Below are 17088 nucleotides of genomic sequence, written 5' to 3'. Positions count from 1 at the left end.
TAAAATAAAGAAAAAAACAATGTAATTGTTACATGTAATTACCACTACACACTTTACTTGGAAGAAACATGGAGAGCATCTATGAGTAACTGACACCTTACTCTCTAGTTCCAGCATCTATATCACAGTGCAGATCACATATGCAGGACAACTGAACTGCATGGTTTTCAAGAACATCTTAAAGTGGGATTGAACTTAAAATGTAAAGGCTTGCTATGTTATAGAGAAATATTAAAATTATAGTTGTGCTTGAACAGAAAAAAAAACCCTACTTTTTGTGGGAATTCCTCTTATAAACACAGGAACTTGTCTAAATATTTAGTGTGACTTTCTTTTCCTGGTGCCTCTCCAGTCCCCCGATGAAGTAACGTAGGGTGTAACGTAACGTGTGGGAGGAGCCAGGTGACGCTGATGCCAAAAGGGAAGCTTGATAGCTATTTTAAAAGGTGTTTTTACTGCATATACATTGTAAGTGCAATTATTTTAATAAATGCCTGGGGCAGCACAGTGGCTAAATGGTTAGCACTTCCGCCTGGCAGTACTAGGGTCGTTAGTTTGAATCCTAACCACGGCACCATCTGCCTGGAGTTTGCATGTTATCCCTGTGCCTGCATGGGTTTCCGCTGGGTATTCCGGTTTCCTCCCACACTCCAAAGACATGCTGGAAGGTTAATTGGCTCCTGTTTAAATTGGCCCTAGTATGTGTACGTATGAATGTAGGTTAGGGACTTTAGATTGTACACCCCTTGAGGGTTAGGGATTGATGCGAATGTACAATATATATGTAAAGCGCTGTGTTAATTTGACGGAGCTATACAAGTACTGCTAATAAATAATAGTTTTTTGCTTTACTATGAGAGACTATCCCATATTTGTTTGAGCATGTCACCAGTGGAGAAAGCAGAGACTGGAGGTCACTTAAAAGGGTCATACACCAGGTGGAATATTAAAGGGGAGAAGTTCCATATCAGAGGAACTTCTGGAGTTTAATTATATTCCAAAGGGGAAATACTTATTTAGACCTAATAATGAAAGCTATTGGTCCATGATTAGAGGTGAGTGCATTAGAGGATAGGTGGCGGGAATCACTCACATGACATTGTGGATTGCTGTCATCACTGAGCACAAAGTGGAGGAAGACATTGTCTGCTTATACACCAACACATTTTGAGGTCAGCGCTTGCAGCCAATGGCTGAGAGTACTGATCAGATGCTGGTTTTCTAGCATGCTCATTCAACAAAAGCTGGTCATGAGACCAGCTTCTGTCAAACAAGGAGCTCTACACACAGGCCAAAAACCAGCAGGTCTCTACTGTGTAAATACACCACACGCTACTATGTTAAATATAACGTGATACTGTGACCCCTGAACCACCTTGGTTATACTTCCACCCAGGAAGCTCAAATCTTAATTATGTTAAATAGCGGCCAACCAAAAATATAAAGTGGAAGTGACGTCAGACGTTGCAGGAAGTGCCGCGGTGGCCATTTTGGATGCGGTAAGGACTAACCGCAAACAATAGGAAGTAGTAGACTCAAATAAGATGTTTAGAACAGTCTGGATAAAAGCGCACAGATGTGTCCCAAAGGAAATAAGTGAATGGTATATGTCAACTGTGATTGATGGGGAAAAAACTCACTGCTGCCATGGTAAAAACACATCGGTTTGTGGGAAGTATGAACAGGAGCCAGGCGCTGTGTAGTTTTGTGATAAAAGTAATACACCTTATATGGAGGTGTTCCTTTAATAATTCATATGGTGAAAAATAAATAACCAGCCTGTGGCTTTAAGAAGCCAGGTTCCAAGATGGACGGCCTGTCTGGTCAGAGGGAAGCAGTGGAGTAGAATACCTGTCAGTGCAGGGACCAAGTGTAACCGACGTCCCAGCATCCTGGATGACGTCACCATGATGTGAAGAGACGGAGGGGGGGGGGAACTCTTGCTGGAGCCTCAGCTTTAGAAGGAAGAGGCCGGTTGCCGGGACAACATGTTTCACACACATGCGCTTTATCAAGTCTCTCCACATCGTGGTGACGTCATCCAGGAACGCTGGGACGTCGGGTACACGTGGTCCCTGCACTGACAGGTATTCTACTCCACTGCTTCCCTCTGAGTGGACGGGCCGTCCATCTTGGAACCTGGCTTCTTAAAGCCACAGGCTGGTTATTTATTTTTTTACCATATGACTTATTAAAGGCACACCTCCATATAAGGTGTATTACTTTTATCACAAAACTACACAGCGCCTGGCTCCTGTTCATACTTCCCTCAAATGAGATGTTTCACTGCTGCAAATACTCAGCAAATATGCAAGAACTTTTAATAAAGTTTATAGATTTTATCTAAGAGGGTTTTGCACGATTATTCACTTTCCTTCTGGGTACATGCGATCGCTGGATTTGGAGCATTAATATCAAGATCCTGGAGTAAAAGTCTGTCTGAGTAAAGCCTTCATTACCTGTCAATCTGGTAAGTTACATGGGCTGACAGGTGTTACACCATTCGGTTGTTTCAATGTTTGATCACAAGTTGATGTGTGGCGTGGCACTGATCCACAGTATATGAAGGATTTTGCAAACACTGGAGCTTATTAAGCAAGTTACATTATCTACCTACTCAAGGTAAGGGTAGGAATTACAGTCACTGGATGAACACCTGATCACTGAGGGCATTTGTTTTGTACACTTTAATGTGAGCACATCATCAGTATTTGCGTCATGTGAGAAGGATAATGTACCATTTGTAGTCTATTTTTTTGAGGTAATAAGAGTGGAAGAGAAAAAATCGGTTTGAGGAAAATTGAGAATTGATGGACACAACGAAGATATCACCAGTATATGAAAAATCTTGAGAACTTTTGGGACTTGCGTGTTGGACGTTTTGTGTGTTTGAAATTTATATTTTATGTTGGCCACTTTTTAACATAATTAAGGTTTCTACTGCACCAGCTGATTTTGGCTGATATTTGGCCCATGTGTACCCAGCATTAGTCTCATGAGATTTGGAGTGACATTTCATGATGCCACTGATAGGGGCTCAAGAAACTGATCGCGCAAGCGCCTGGATTGGAAAAACTTATTTCAGGCGCCTGTGTGATTTGTTTTTTATACCTGATGGAGGGAAAGTGTTGAGTTCCCAAACACGTTGGCTGGTGCATAATAAAATCTTTCAAAGGACTACTCAAGCTAGTGTGGTGATCCCAGCATTTCAAAACTTTATTAAAAGGTCCAGCAGGACTCCATGGTTGCTGGTAAGCAGCCACCAGGACCACAAACCACCCATCACTTAATAAAGCATCCCCATAAGGTTCAGCATGCCTACACCACAAGAAGCAATATGCACATGGTACACAACTACAGCAGGTACCATTGTTCTAAACAAACATTGATTTTTATAAACTGCAAAATTAAAATAACATGCACATGTTCTGAAATATAACTATGGTGTCATGTAAAGGCCACAGCACTGATATTTTTTCACAAGAGACTTTCCGTACATGGGAGAAAAGCAAGGTGCATACAGTGAGTGTACTTGGTAATAGCTTGTCTGCATAATAAGCTGGGCTTCCCAGATTATTGATAAAGGGGACCGAGGTGGACAGGTGCAATGATGCCTGGATGAAAACCTATTCTCTTCAATTATTGGGGTATTCTCCCTGCATGTATCTTAAGGTTTTCAATTTTTAACAGAGCACATTTAATGTTTGTTCAGAGTTTCATTTATATATAACACACATTCAATGGCATAAAAAGGGCCATCCATCCATACATCCATTACTGTTAATTGCTGTCAAGAATAGCAAATGGAAAATATTAACCATGTTTCACATTAAATTTAATGAAGCTAGAATTTTATGGGATAGGTTTTCCTTTAAAACCTGGTTAATTTCCTACTGTCATGTGCTAATATTGATTGACCTTTGTCTGATTCAATACCAGTACCTTTACTTGTATTTGGCTCCTTAATAAAAGTTTATGGATTACATAGCTTTGGCAATACATTTAGAAGTACCAAGTTAAATGTAACTTCCAAAAACAGTTTATCGTATTATAGAATGCAAAGCATCAGATTTTGTATCTCATTCAATGAATTTTGTTCTCTGCTTGAAAAGGTTACCGTACGTTGTGCCATTGATTTATGAAACCTCAGGCAAAGTCTGAAAACAATCAATTGCACAGCTTTAAAAAAAAAAAAAATTGAATGAGGACAGTAAATAGAGTCTGTATTTGGTTTGCTTAATCTTTTGAGAGGAAGAATTCAAATCTGTTAGATGGGACCTCTAGGTGTACTGGGTGAATTCTATTTTAGAGAACAATTATACCTACAGAACAGACTGGCTTATATAAAATTAAAATGCATAACATATACAGCTATTATTTTAAAAGGTTTTGGTTAAAATGTGGTACCCAAGATACTGGAGATAAATCAGTGAATTTAAAAATAAATGTTTTGCAATACACAGCCCACTTGCCATCTTAAGCTGGCGATGCACACATAAATATCAGTCATTTAGTCTGTGGGCTGAACAAGACATGCAGATTCCTTTTTGCTGTTTTATATGGATAGAGGTATGATGGGTAGGCCCCAAAAAAAGGAACCAATGTACACTAACAGCTGAAATAAATAGAAGCTACTTCTGCCAATTTAAGCACTTGAGCTCCGGAAGGTTTTACCCCTCTCATGACCAGGCCATTTTTGCTATGTAGCACTGCGCAACTTTTTTTTCTACTATAAAACATATCCAATAACATTTTTTTTAAAAAATCGAATTTCTTCTTAAATTTAAGCTAAAATGTATTCTGCTACATGTGTTTAGTAAAAACAAAATCATTGATTAATTTGTGTGAAAGTTATAGCGTCACTTAACTATGGTATATATACTTTTATTTTTTTATACTTGTATTGGTTGTGTTTAGTGACTTATAGTGGGACAGTGATAGTGCAGTAGGCAATCTGACACTAACTGAGGCTTGCTGGGAGGTACACTGACACCGACTGATTAGACACTAATACAGTGATAATACTATACACGGTCACTGTCTTAATGACACTGGCTGGGAAGGGGTTAACATCTAGGTGAGCTCAAAGGGTTAACTGTGTGCCTAACAATGTGTAATGTGTGCCGCTTTTCACGAAATATCTGTTTGCTCCTTCTCCCTGCTTTGCCCCTAACCCGGAACCAGATGCCAACGTACGAGTATATGATTGTGCCTGTACAAGCCGCCTGTAAAACGCAGGTGGCCAGTTGGCAAGTGGTTAAAGTGTACAGTAAACCTAGGTGCTAATCAAGTGGCCACCAGAGAGACAGGAAACGCATGAATGGTGTTTTTTTCTGCTTTCACAACCAATACCTATTTTTATGAAGATAAATATTGTACTTAAAACCCCAATTACATAAAAAAACAGCATGCAATGATTTGCAAATCTCATAAACCCATATTTTAATTACAATAGAAAAAAGAAAACATCTTGAATGTTTAAACTGAGAAAATATACTATTTTAAGAAAAACAATAAGGTAATTTCAAAGTTGATGGCAGCAACATGTCTCAGAAAAATTGGGAGAGAGTAACAAAAAGCCAGCAAAGTAATTGGTACAAACAAGAAAGAGCTGGAAGAACATTTTACAACTAATTAGCTCAATTGGAGAGGTTAGTAACATGATTGGGTATATATATATATATATATATATATATATATATATATATATAACCATACTAGAGTGTATCTCAGAAATATCTCAGATGGGCAGAGGTTCACCAACCTGTGAAAAGCTACTTTTAAAAACTGTCAAAAAATTTCAGAATAATGTTCAATATATAATTGCAGAGAATGTCAATAAATCATCATTTACAGTACATAATATCTAAAGATTGCAAATCTGAAGACATTTCTGTGCGCAAGGAACAGGGATGCCTGTGATCTTCGAGCCCTCAGCGAGAACTGCATTAAAAAGAGGCATGTGATATCAATGCATGGTGTCAGGAATACCTATAACAAAAATTACTGTCTGAACTTGGTTCACTGTGCCATCAAAAAAAAAAAAAAAAAAAAAAAAAAAAAGGACAAGGTAAAGCTCTAACATGCACCATCTTCTCTGGGCCAAAGCTCATTTAAAATGGTCTGTTGCAAAGTGGAAAACTGTTCTGTGGTCAGATTAATAAAAATTTAACATTCTTTTTGACAATCATGGGTGCCACGTCCTTCAGATTAAAGAGGAGAGGGACCTTCTGACTTGTTATCAGAGAGCATTTAAAAAGCCTGCATCTTTGGGATGGTGAAATAACATAAGTGGGAACAGCGCCAAATAAAAATAAAATTAAAATCCAAAAATCAAGCTGCTAAACCTAACCCTCTGCTAGAGGTAATAACAAAAATCAAAAGAAAAGGTAGCGCTAATTAAACAAATATTTTTGTGACAGTGATACATAAACCAAAAAAAGTTGTGCAAATATTCCATGAAGACGCCAAGTGACAAAACGCGTAGGGTGGAGCCTCAGAGTGACGTCGCCACTTTCTGTAAGCGGTCGGCGTCTCCGGCTTTTGAAGAGGTTTTATGTATTTTTGTGGTCTATGCTAGTGTCGGCTTGTGACACTTAAAATGGGAGTTGTTTGGATAAAAAGTTTTTAATAAAAACCTGCTATACAGCATCACACTATTTCCTGCTCCGTTCTCTTCCTTTGAGCGTATATGTTATATGAAGATCCATACATTATAAGAAACTTCTTCTGTTGCCAGTCATCAGTCTGCAGACCATTGCTCCCAGAGCCAACATGCGATTTGCTAGTTTATAAATTTTACTAGCAATTTGCTTTGGTGAGTTTATTTAATTCTATTGGTGATGGAGTCTTACACAATTGGTGGTGGATTTTCAACAATTATGAAGCTTTTGAATTGACAAATATTAGAGAATTTTTTTGAATCATTTATTGAATATTTGTGATTTTGAGTATGTATATATATTTTTTATGAATATTTGCACAACATTTTTTGGTTTATGTATCACTGTCACAAAAATATGTTTAATTAGCGCTACCTTTTCTTTTGATTTTTGTTATCTTTGGTATGGGGTTGCATTAGTGCATATGGAATGGGCAGCTTGCACATCTGGAAAGGCACCATCAATGCGGAGATATATTCAGGTTGTAAAGCAGCATATGCTCCCATCCAGATGTCTTTTTCGGGGAAGGCCTTGAATATTTCAGTAAGAATGCTAAACCGCATACTGCATATATGACAACAGTATGGCTTTGTAGTAGAAGAGTCCGGGCGCTTAATTACGCCTGCCTGCAATCCAGACCTTTCACTAACTGAAAATATTTAGCGCATCTTGAAACAAAAATACGACAAAATACCCAGTACTGTTGATTAGTTAAAATCCTATATCAGGCAAATATGGGGCAACGTTTCTCTCCTCAGGTCCCAGGTGTTTCCAGAGTGTTGTTAACGAAGAGAGGAAGTCATACCATGGTAAAATTCTTTTGAGTCATGTTGCTCACGTTAATTTAAAAATGAAATTTTGTTCTTAAAAAATAGTACAATTTCTCAGTTTAAATATTTGATAGGTTTTCTATTGTGAATAAAATATGGCTTTAAGAGAATTGCAAATCATTGCATTCTGTTTTTATGTACATTTTTAACAACACCTCAACTTTTTTGGAATTGGGGTGGTACTTGGCACCACTGGTGCCTCTGCTGACCACACTTTTGGTTCCTTTTTGGGGTCTTCCCTCCACACGTCATCTACCAATATCCATCATTTGGACAGCACAGGATCACCCGAAAAAAAAAGCTGGCCATGACCGTTCACCATATTCTGAGTGGAGACTGTTATATTCTCCACAGTCTCATCAAAATGTTGCTCAACCCTCTTTAAGGTATCTAGCATCCCCACAAATGTGAGTACACATATAGAGTATATGAATTGTTTTGCAACACTAACTTTCACCAGGATCTCTCTTGTGGCTTCTTGTTTGCCACCTTTTTTTTTCTCCTGCTTGTCTATAGTATTTTTCGATATCCTTGTATTCTGTCATTGTATGAACCTGAACAGTGCCTGCATCTGTTGATCTAACAGTCAACTTTGTTTGAGCCAGGTGGTGCCAACAGGGGCACCCATTTTAGCCAAATCAACATGAAATTGCAGGGCAGCCTAAAGGAAAACATCAGTTAGACCAGCCTCTGTCAACCTTTCCAACACAGAGGAACCCTTGAAACAACTCCCCCGATGTCAGGGAACCCCTACTAATAATTACTATATCTACAACTTATGATACATTAGTGATGGCCACTGGGAAGAATGCTCCTTACACTTGTCACTGGGAAGAATTCCCCCTTACAGACAGCTAAAAAGATCAATGGTGTCAAATGGGAAATTATCTGAGAGGCAGAAATTGATTATGTTCTGTTTACACACAAATGAATAATACTTCCTTCTCCTCTTGCACAAACCAAGCAGTACGGTTGCCAAATAAATTTTGGTATAGCTCTGAAAGGAAGTCTGAAATAACAGGTTGCATGTATGTTCAATGTGAGCTTTGCATAAATACTTTTCAAATGTACAATAGTCTTAGTCTCTCTCAGAAGCACTATGAAAAGCCTACTTAATCTGCCAGCAATTAATTATTTTGACTAAATAGGACTTTTCTTCGTATTTGCAGTCTACCAGTACTTCATCGATTGATTTTTATCAATTTCTTTTTCTTAGGCATAGCTTTTATCAATATATATATATATATAATTCACAACAAACTGACTGGTGAATAAAAGTGGTGCATACTCTCCACAGTGTCAGAACTAAAAAATATTAATTAGTCTCCTATTATCACTAATCCATTGTATATCCTCAAAAAATATATATATCATATATATTTCATATATATATCATATATATTACCATATACCAGTGACATAATTGTGCTTAAATTATAGTGAACTAAAACAAATACTGTGATATCACAAATTAAAGTCCAGTGACAAAAAAATAGAAAAAATAATAAAGTCTCAAGATGAAAACCATATGGTATTATCAACCATGTACAGTGCCCGCAGTACGCCCCCACTCAGGTGTGCACTAACCAAATTTGCCTTCGTTATAAAGTAAAGAAGGCAGCTTCCACTGGTGTAAACAGGAGGTTCCTCCAAAATCAGCTCACTCAATGACCGCTGTGACAGCCAATCATAGCAGTCACATGACCAGAATGCCCACCTCCCAGGAGAGTTGGGAGGTGACAGTAGGCAGGGGTTAACATTGGCTAGCAGATTAAAGGATAAGTTCACCTTTTGACAAAAAATAATAAATATTGCAAAACAAACAAAAGATTTCCCAGCAACACTTACCAGCCTGCTTGCGAAACAACCAAATTGTCCCTGTCTAACAGTATGCGTTAAAAACAGAGGGTTTTGTTTGCACACATTTGCAAATACATGCGTAAGCCACAGTCCCGCGTCAAGGGTCCTCTATATACTGTGGACCTACCTAAAATTTCCAAAGCCTCCATAGCGGGAGCACATGTAACAATGGAAAGGTTAAGGGCAGGTGTGCCCATCCCTCCTTAAAAAAAGGTACAGGGGACGCATGTGATGCCCAGCTATACCAAAATGACAGCAAAGGCATCTTGTGTATCCCTGTGTCCAATTTAGCCAACTACAAAAAAATGCCAACCATCCTAACCTATAACCAGCCTTAGCAGCAAGGTGCACATGGAATGGCAATGCACATCGCAAAACAAACAAAAATGTGCACCTTGCTGCTAAGGCTGGTTATAGTTTGGGGTGGTTGACATTTTTTTTGCAGTTGGCTAAAAAATAATAAATACACATTTTTTCTACAGGTAAAGCATTGCACCAATGATCAGCAGATCACTGGTGCCCAGCAGGTCTCCTGCAGATCTGCCAGTATATCTGCTTGCCTGTATATCCCGTACAGGCAAGCATACACACTGACAGGAAGAATCAATGAACTACCACAGCATCTTGGTAATTCATTGAGAACTACAAGCAGATAGAAACTAAGGCTGTCGGGACTTGTAGTCCATTCATTCGCAGAACACTGTGAATGAAGCGGCCATGTGGGTGAAGCAGCTTTTAAAAAGTAACAGCTTGTAAAAAATGGTCAGCGGCTGTAACATTGGGAACATATTACATGTTCCACCCTAAAAACAGGTAGAACATTTAACATGTTCCCAAGGTGAACGTATCCTTTAAGGCTTGAACTATATGCATCTTTAAAGGATAAGTTCACCTTTAGGAACACGTTTCATGTTCCACCCACACCCGTGAAGGAATGAACTACAATTACTGGTGTACAACTACTGACTCTTAACCTCGGAAACTACTAAGCAACTTATTCACTCCCTGGTTATCTCTCGCATTGACTATTGTAACTCCCTCCTCATTGGCCTACCTCAATGCAGGCTATCCCCTCTTCAGTCTATCATGAATTCTGCTGCCAGACTCATCCACCTTACTAACCGTTCTGTATCAGCCACCCCTCTCTGCCAATCCCTCCACTGGCTTCTCATTGCCCAACGGATAAAATTCAAAACATTAACAATAACATATAAAGCCATTTAGAACTCTGCCCCAATCTACATCACCAATCTTGTCTCCAAATATCGCCCAAACTGTCCTCTCCACTCCTCGCACGACTTCCTGCTCTCTAGCTCCCTTGTCTCCTCCTCCCATGCTCGTCTCCAGGACTTCTCAAGAGCTTCCCTCATCCTCTGGAACTCTCTACCTCCTAGATAGTAAGCTCCAAGGAGCAGGGCCCTCCTAATCCTCTTGTGTTGAACTGTATTGTCTCCCGTTATATTGTAAAGCATTGAGAAAACTGTTGGCGCTATATAAATCCTGTATAATAATAATACTGACAGCCTGTAGTCCTCAATGAACTGTGAGGGCACTGATGACATCTCTTGTATTTCATTCACAAGCCCTGCAGCTTTCAAACAGCCCATATGGAGTACAGGCTGAAAGCTAGAGGGCTTGTCTGCAGAAGCCTAACACTGCACCTCTGATGCACTGATTATGGAAGCAATGCATCCACACTTCTGCAGAAAAAAATAATGAGCGCACATTTTTTCTGCAAAAAGATTTGCATTGATTATTTTTTTCTAAAAATGTGAACTTATCCTTTAATATCCTATTACTAGAAATGTGTCTGCTTGCTGGCAAACAGCTTATCTGTAGCATGTCAATGTGGACATCAGGTGACTGGCACCAGGAGGTAGAATCCCTCATTATCATGAGAGTATTCCCACCCTTGTAGTTCAGCCTTTAGAGAGCAGCTGCATCAGTGACATCTTCAGGCTAAATGAGGTACTGCACTTAAACAGCCAAAAAAGACTGCAAATAGAAATGATTAGTGTTAACATATAGTATACTTGTATATTACATTGTAAACAAATTTAAATCAGTTAATTGTACTCAAAGCACAACATTAAAAGCAAATCAATGGAAATTACCTAATTTCAAATGCTTTGTCTTTGTGTAGAAAATGAGGAGCTTTCCAGATATTTTCACCGTGAAACAAGACTCTGTTAAAAAACATAAAATAAACAAGGGTTATTTGTAATTTTTACTTTTGTGTCATTTAGTAAAATGCAATGCTTAAACAGTAACTGCAAGAAACAAAGAGAACCAGGGAACACTGCAACTGTGCTAAATTAAAAAAAATAGTCTTGCTATTTACCTTTTAGTTTTAGGTGATCTTCTCACAGGTGCTTTGTTGCAGCTCTAATGTATGCTAGGAAGAAGGTAAGAGTAAACTGAACAGACTTTCTGACTAGCAAAGTAAATAGAGACAATACCGCTCTCCTAACCATCCACCATACATTGTGTACTGACGTGTGTCACCCTGCCCACCAGGGCTTAGTCATAGGCTGATGAGGTGAAAAGTGTCAGAGGCATGGATTTGTGGCATTGACGTGTAGGTTGAAGCCGATACTCATACACAGGTTATGGTGGCTGGCTGGGAAAGCGGCATTTTCTCTATTTACTGAACACATCACTCTGGATGGGCATACTGAAAGCCTGCACCCCTTTACCTGTGGATCATGGGAATGGAATCCCTGGCTTTGAGTAGTGTTCCAAGCTCAGTCAGGCATTTATTTATTTTTAAAGCAGAGGCCCTAGAGTGTTGCCAGTGGCGTCCCGAGGCAGGTGCAGGGGTGCGCGCCGCACCGGGTGACACCTACCGCACGGGGTGACACTGGACCCACTCCATGAAAAGGTAAGTTGTAAAGCAAGCCGACGATCTCCGCAGGATGGATACAATCCATTCTGCGGTGATCATTGGCTTCCTTTACAACTTACATGCCAACAGTAGGACGGGTGAGTGGGCAACTCCCCCAAAATGCACTTCTTCAAATGTCAAGATTTTACCTCAGAACAGAATTATAAATGAGTTCATGCCCAAGCCATGTCCCCATCAGTCAAGGCTCCCTTTCCCTCTGAGGTTCAAGGAGCCCTCATGAACGCTGCACGTCACTCCACAATCCCTTTGGGTGTGTGCATGACTGCAGTCCCATGAACTGCCTCCTGGGATTTCTACATCATCCATTCTAGAAGGAAGATTGCGGGATCTCTCATGTGCAAAAATGGCATGGGGCCTCTCTCTGTAGAGAGAACTTTCCCTACAAGCAAGACAATGCTGAACGTCATGGACCAGGAAGTATGTTTTTCTTACTTTTATCCAAGTACAAGTTTCAGGGTATAAAATTGTATTTTTGATTGTAAGGGTGGCATTCCTCTTTCAAAAGTCAATAACTCAGAAGAAGCATGCAGCCAGTGAAAGGCTAGGACACCTGATTTCCACAAGCATTGAAACAGCATCAGAATAATTGGGATTTGTACCCTCAAATGCAAATCGGCACTGGTTGCTGCCATATTTCTATTGATTCCCTTTAACTACTTGCCCTCCAGAGGATTTAGCCCCTTCCGGACCAGACCATTTTTTGCGGCGCTGCATTACTTTAACTGACAATTGCCAACCAAATGAAGTTTACGTCCTTTTTTTCCCCACGAATGGAGCTTTCTTTCGGTGGTATTTTATGTCCTGTGTGGTTTTTTATTTTTTGCACTATAAATTTTTCTTTTAAAAAAACAGACAATTCTGAGAAAAAAACAAACTATATTTTTGACTTTTTGCTATTAAACATGTGGTTTACATAAAAGGTCATAGTGTTTACAAATGGCAGTATAGATACTGTAAAATTTTATTTTTACTGCGGCGGACATTCTGACACTGGGGGGAACTGACTTGGTGTACTAATGGCATTAGGCAGGAAGGGGTTAACATGAGGGGCAATCAAAGGGTTAACTGTATGCTGGATGTGTGTGCTTCACTGTAAGCACACTGCTTTGGATGGTGTGCACAGCCATCTAAACAGTGTGCCTGAGCTGAGAGGGAGAACTGTTAGTAAACAAAACAGTTCTCCTCGCCATTGGAGATCCTCGGTAATCACCAGCTGGGACCTGGTGATTGACAGCCGCAGCTGGCGGCGTGAGTAGGGTGCGTGTGCCTCACCGGTGCCCCTACTCATAAATGCAAAATCACGGATATATACAGGTGATTTTACACATCTGTGCTGCCCTGTAGCAGTATTTCTGCTATAGGGCAGTCGGGAAGCAGTTCAAGAATCATGCTGGGCCAGATATTTCCCTGAGCCTGGGTTCATACCGATGCGGTGCAAATCGCACCCAGTTCATGCGAACCACTGTGAGTGTGTATGTTACGTTAACATCCCAAAATTGGTTTGCAAAATGCAGTGCGATGTGCAGAATTGGATTGCATGGGCGTGCATATCCATGCGATCCAATTCTAGTGTGGGAAAAAAAAAAAAAAGGGTCCTGTACCTTATTGGTGCGGATGTGGTGCCATTTGAGCCATACAAAACGTATGGCTCAAATTACACAACACAGAATTCGCATGTGGTTTGCGCAGGAATGCGGTGCAGTTCCTGTGTGAATCACATGCGATATTCCACAACGCAGAAGTGTGAACCCAGGCTGAATGCACTGCAGACTCCTGGCTCTGAAAGTCTTTGTGCTCATCACAGATCTTACATAGGAAATAAAGAATTTTCAGCAGCCCTTCTCCAAGGCATGGCACTACGTAGATTTCACTTCGGCCATAGCGTCGTATGCATCTCCTAGACACACAGCTCGCCACGCTAATGATCAAATGCAACTACAGCAAGGTTTACCTTGACTCAAACAGCTGTATCTGTTCAGAGGGCAGTCCAATATTTCTCAGCTACTCCTTGGCAGATTGCATTTCTTTTTATATAACTTCATTCTACAACAGACACATTGTATCAAGCAAGCTTTCTATCTGCACAATCCAGCAAATTACTCGGGGAAATTCTGCAGACCGTGCACAAAATTCTCAGCTACAGACATTCAGCTTAACCAGACAGTGACAAAATATACTGCATTTCCATTAAACGAGCGCACAAAGGGAAGAATTCACAGAATTATATGATTGTATAATAGTATTGACTGCTAACCACTTCAGGATAGGAACATTATTGTCTCTTTAAAGGCGAAGTTCACCTTTTTTAAAAAAAAAAAAAAAAAAAATGCACATATTTTTGAAGGTAAAAAAAAAGTGCATTTATTTTCTCCGCCCTGCAGAGCATTGCACCCGCAATCAGCAGATCACAGGTGTAATGTCAGCCTCCTGCAGAATCTCAGCATAACTGTCTGCCTGAACCTCCTACCAGGCAGACAGTTACTGGAGAGTAGAATATCAATGACCTAAGAGTGCTCAACAGCATTCTCACAGTTCATTGGGAACTACAAGCAGTCTGCCTCAACGGCTGGTGGTAGTTGTAATTCGTTCATTCAAAGAACTCAATGAATGATGGGGCCACGTGAGCCCTGCACAACCCTGCGCTTTTTAAAATTGTGGCAACGGGTGCAGGAAGAATATTCCCTGGAGGGGCGCAGGCAGATGCTCTTTGGTAACGTTACACCTTAAATATAGGTGTAACATAACCAAAAGGTAAACTTAGCCATTAAGAGTAGTTCCACTTTTGCAAAAAAAAAAAAAGGATATAAAAATATATATTTGCTACTCAGTTTAGGTAATTATACATTTTATTATTCTAGTTTAATCTGCTGACAGGATTTTAGGAAACTAAATTTCAAACATCATTGCATTCTATGGGGATGGAAATGTCACTTCCTAGTCCTCCGATTGGCTTTCTGCTGGTATCTGTGCTTTTTCTTTGTTGAACATGAGACTACAGAAGGGAGATCCCCCAACTTAGGACACAGAAAGGAAAAAGCGAGTGAATCGTGCATGTTTCCATCAAACAGCAAGAGTGGGCTGAGATTTGATCCATCCATGGGCAGGCTGTTATACTTTAGTCCACCCCCGATCAACTTCAGTACAACCAAGTGATCATTGCCGGCAGCTACAGCCATCAGCAGTGATCACTGTGTTCTGCGGGCAAGGAAGAACACAATAGCACTGCGGGAGGGATACCCCCATCCACAATGACTGACCAATCAAGCTATTTTCTCCCCCTCCCCATGGTGGAAGAAAAGAAAATTGCATAAATTATTGACTGCTTAACAGTCTGCAATGCAGTTCAAGAAAATAGCTGGTACTATGAGAGCTGCAGGCACTGCATACAACCTGCCATACGCGTATTAAACACTGATGCACAGAAGCATCAGTGTTTACCTACACATACAACATATTTCCCGCACATGGAAGTTTCACTGTGAGAATATCTGCATACAGACAATCACTTGTAAGGCAAGCTGTACATGGCACTTGTGGCTTCCTTGGAGAAGAATTAAGCCCAGAATTTTATGTCTGCAATATTTTCAGCCTTTTACCATCTGTATTTGTTAGCCCTTTAGCTGACATAGGGAGGGATTGTTCCAGCACACACCCCTCCCAAAAAAAAGTGTTTAAAGTGGAACAAAAAAGGCACAGCTTTTATATTTTCATATTGGATTAAGTAAGGTGAGTAAGGGAGTGTTGTAACTCCCTGTATTTTTCCCCCATTTCCTGTATCCAATTGGGGAGATTTTCATTCACTTCCTGTCCAATAGCCTAAAATATAAAATCACCTTTTTAACAAAAAATAATAAATACACTTTTTTTGGCAAGTAAAAAAAAAAAAAAAGTATTTGCTTTTTCTGTTTTAGGAGCCTGGAAGGCATTGCGCCAGCGTTCAGCAGATCATAGGTCTCCTGCAGGTGTAACATGATCAGAAAGGCGAGCTCATTGGTTAACCTGGTGTTAAATGAAAAATCAAACATTAACTATATTGCACACAGAGGCATTTGCAGGCATTTTAGAAGAGGAGTGTTCATATGTTGAAGAAAAAAAAACCCATCACCAGTGCATTCAGGAAAGGAGCGTCTGGGCAGAAAAACAAAAAACATGTAAACATGTATAAGTGCACATTAACGCTAGACGCATTTAGGCGTGATCACACATTAATGCTTTCTAATGACCAGCATAAATTAATATTCTGGCCATTAGAATTCATTCATGTAAAGCCTGTGAATGTGCATAAACACACGTGCAATACACAGCTTTTACTACATTTTTTCCCAAGGTTAAAGGTGTTTAGAGGAGCGGAGCAAACTCTTTGTGTACATCAGGACTTGGTTTTCATTTTCAGGCTTTCATCCCTTTCTTTTCACCCAATTTGGCCAGTAAGGCTGTTGTGTTTAAACAGAACAAGTTATCCGGCAAATGCAGCAGTTAGAGGATCGAGACAAACCATTTAGCACTGACGGGTGCTTAGTGTTCAGCTTTTATGTAATCATGTAAAACCTTTACCAAAAAAAGAAATAAAACCTGTTGCTTTAAATGCTTGTGTAACTGCAGTGTTAGCTGTAATTTGGATTCAATTTGTTAGTGTATCTAAATCTGCTAGTACATCTTACACTTCCCCCAGAGTGGCAATGCTGCTGTCTGCTGTGCCCCATCATTCAAACTGGGGGCACTCTAATAAAAGAAGCATGTTACTGGCCAGATCAAGTGAAAACAGAGGAAAAAGAGCCCAATAAAAGAAAACTAATGCAGCCACCACATCTAATGGGTGGAAAGCTGCAAT

At 39.9% G+C, this 17088-nt stretch overlaps 1 protein-coding gene across 2 annotated transcripts in view; it reads right to left on the bottom strand.

Moving 5' to 3' along the window:
* The window catches only part of PAG1 (phosphoprotein membrane anchor with glycosphingolipid microdomains 1), a 303358-nt gene that overhangs the window by 188994 nt on the left and 97276 nt on the right, over window positions 1-17088 (bottom strand). For both annotated transcript variants that reach the window (XM_089660997.1, XM_089660998.1), the window contains exon 2: window positions 11467-11538. The gene's annotated coding sequence lies outside the window, so the exon portion shown is untranslated. The remainder of the gene's footprint in view (window positions 1-11466; window positions 11539-17088) is intronic.

Source organism: Staurois parvus, unplaced genomic scaffold (genome assembly GCF_062004578.1).
Source record: "Staurois parvus isolate SC_StPar_1 unplaced genomic scaffold, SC_StPar_1.0 ptg001302l, whole genome shotgun sequence".
Lineage (NCBI taxonomy): Eukaryota > Metazoa > Chordata > Amphibia > Anura > Ranidae > Staurois > Staurois parvus.
This window is presented reverse-complemented; position numbering and strand designations above follow the sequence as displayed.